General features: G+C 34.7%; 1 long non-coding RNA gene across 1 annotated transcript; it reads right to left on the bottom strand.

The window, feature by feature from the left end:
- Window positions 1-2,281: 2,281 nt before the first annotated feature.
- On the bottom strand, window positions 2,282-3,087 carry LOC111880079 (uncharacterized). Its single transcript, XR_002846336.3, has 2 exons — window positions 2,838-3,087; window positions 2,282-2,612 (listed from the first exon to the last, which is right to left on the bottom strand). It is a non-coding gene; the product is annotated as an uncharacterized LOC111880079 (long non-coding RNA).
- Between the last annotated feature and the right edge of the window lie 232 nt (window positions 3,088-3,319).

Below are 3,319 nucleotides of genomic sequence, written 5' to 3'. Positions count from 1 at the left end.
TGATTTTTGGTTTTTGTGGAATGTCAGCCAGACAATCTTTTGCAAAGTGGTTTGCATGTCCACACTTATGACACATAATTTTTGGTTTGTCTGATTTCGGTATTTGCTGAGGTTTCGAAGTGGAATTGGGTTTAGAGATGTTTGGTTTGTTGGCTGGAGGGTTTTCCGGAGTCGTTTGTTGTTATGGAGCAGAGTAAGGTTGAGGATTGTTTTGATGAGGAGCATGAAAGCGATTGTTGTAAGGTTTACTATATGGGTTGAATGGACATTTTTATTTCATGGAGAGTAGTGCGAATTCCTGCTGAACACGAAGTTTAGAATCTGCGTCTTCAGAATCAAAGGTATTTTCAATAAGATAACCTTGAGTGGATAGAATAGGTAGGGAGGTTGGAACAGGTGGAATAGCAGATTTTAGAGGGTCCAAGATGGAAGGGTTTAGAATAGATGGTTCAAAGGAACTGGCAAGAGCAAGATGACCTCTAGAGAGTTCTCTTAATGTCTGAGCAACATTTGATTCATGACCTTGTAGTTCATCAAATAGTTGATAAAGGTTCAACTTCTTCAACGATCCATTTCTTTAAAGACAAGACTTCATGTTTCCCCATCCTTTACCAAGGCTATTTTTGAACTTTAGATTGTACTCCAAAGGAGTTCGGACAATCCCATCAACAATCATATTGTTGACAACAATTCCGTATTGGTTGGAGGCTGTTGCAACTGACTCACCAGGAGTTGTTGTAAAGGTGTCAAACTCGTTTACAACAGATGTCAGACGCTTGTCTTTCATGTTTTCAGAACCTTCAATCAAGTCTTGAAGAGTATCCCAAATCCCTTTGGCAGATTTACACAGCTTGATGTGTTCAAAGAGAGATGGTGTAACACCAAACACCATTTCTGAGAATGCCACTTGATCAGCATGTAGCTTCTCAATATCGTCAGCAGTGAGAGGAACTGGGCGTTGTTTATCTTGACCCATGAGTTGAGCAACAACATCTCTAACTGTTGTTCTAACTGGAACATGTGGACCTTCTTTGACAGATCTCTAGATAGCTTCACCTTTCTTTTTAGCCAGTAAAAATCTTTCCATTATGACTTTCCAATGATCATATTCTTCAACAACTAGCAGTAGGGCATGAGTAGGACAACACACACTATTTGCTATTTGCATTGAATATATTTGTTAAGGATTAGAAGCAGCCATTAAAGTTAAGATATCTTCAAGCCAAAGTGGTATATAGAAGAACTTTTATCCTGAACACATAAATAGTTGAAATACCAATGTAATTTCAAACCAACTATAATCTGATCTTATGGATTCAAAGGACAACCACTCAAGCTTTGATACCAATTGTGAGAACAAACTATCTGCTGCGCAGGGACAAGGTTTGAGAACTCAAACCTTGAGTTAATGCTTAAGATCAATGTCTGCATACTAAGGAATGTTCCAGTCAAGTCTGGCAAGACCAATAAAGTCTGAGTTAATGCAATCAACAAAGTATTCGAGATATTAATAAAGAGTGAAGATAATGATCAAGGTAAAGACAATAAATGAAGAACAAGAAGAATGTTTGAGAGAATAAGTGAAGTAAACTGAAATATTGTTAGATATGTTTGAATGATTCGTCACTTGATTTGGTATTGAAAGCTCCTTTAAATAGGAGAACATATTACATCGTACAAACCACTTAACATACATAGGAGCGAACAAAAGAGGTGCTCCTGACACTCTGATCTATCTAAGTTGACAATAAAACTAAGTCATATGAAATGTTACATCAAGCTAAAGACAAATACAATAAATGTACATGGATAAAACAATGATTCGGATAAACAAACATTCCGGACACATTATTCATTCCAGATGCCTTCAACTGATCTTCTCATCCGCATCATAATCTTCAAGTCCGGACACAAAACTGATTCTGGAGCATCTTTCATTTCAGAACTATAATTGACTTTGGAATTCCAAGAATGTTTGATATTGCTAGAGGTTTACTTTTCAGGTTCCAACAAATATAGATTATATATTTGTTAAAACCAAATTAGTAGAAGAGGTGTGTTTGACAATCCATGTAAGTTGAAATAGTGAAATATATTAGGAATATACTTTTTGAAGTAAAAATTGAAATAGTGTTGAAGATGAAAAACACTAATTACCTTATTTTTTACTTCATTTTTAAAGGAAAAAATGAAAGTGGGTAGGAGATGATCTTATGCATAAGAGATTGCATAAGAGATTAGCGGGTAATATCAATATTTTGAATTAAAAACAAAAGTTCGATTATGAAATATACAGTAGTAAGCATTATAAATTCTCAATATAATAGTAGCTCACATCACCATTAGGCATTTACACTTGATCTTGATACCTTTCAAGACTATTCGTTCTAAGTAACTTCAATGAAAATCTATTAGTCTATTTTTTAGATAACAGTTTGATGCCCACATGCTTGATTGATTCGTATGAAAATCAACTTCTCAACATGGAATGTTGTACAACGTTACGAGGTCTCATGGAAGTTAACTGATCTTGACATGGCTGCAGGGTTCGCTCGCAAATTGACCATAGCTTTCTTGCCAAGTGCAATCTCATCACCTTCTGATCGAAACGCCTGAAAAAGATTAACACAATCAATTTATTTATGTTCCTGTGAATTGTTAGATCATAAAATTAGATATTAAATTATTAATTAATGTTCAATATCTTTCACATGCATTTCAACAAACAACAAATCATGATACTGCAACCAAAACCCCACTAAATCTTAAAAAACAAAACCGAAAATACAAAATTATACACAATTGTAATCAACTGTGTTAGAATTGCTTTGAAATACCTTGATGCCTTTGTAAGACCTCCGTTGTTGTTCATCAGTTTGACTGAGAATGTAACTAGATTGAATTGTGCTTCCGAAAAACTTAATCGACGCGTCGTTCACTTCCGACATCTCTAGTTGTTTATCTCTCGACTGAGTTCTCTTTGAAGAATGAATGTATGTATGTGTTGTTTGATTTTTCGTCGTCTTGTAAGCATACATGTGCGACTTTTTGCTCCACTTTTTGTGTAAGCGAGACACGTCAGCACAATTCTCAGCCACAAGTTCTTTTGGGGAGTTCTTGGCCTTGAGTGAGTATTTTTTTAATGAAAAAAAATTCGTGGCTACAATATACTGCAATATTTTCTACCAAATCTCAAGTCTCGAGTTATTTTATAAAGAAAAACTTTTAAATGATTTGAAAAGGAATAAGAAATGTAAACATATTTTGTGTTTTTCAGTTCTTTCGTTTATAGATTAGTTTTCATTTTAATCTTTTGTTT

Source organism: Lactuca sativa, chromosome 4 (genome assembly GCF_002870075.4).
Source record: "Lactuca sativa cultivar Salinas chromosome 4, Lsat_Salinas_v11, whole genome shotgun sequence".
Lineage (NCBI taxonomy): Eukaryota > Viridiplantae > Streptophyta > Magnoliopsida > Asterales > Asteraceae > Lactuca > Lactuca sativa.
This window is presented reverse-complemented; position numbering and strand designations above follow the sequence as displayed.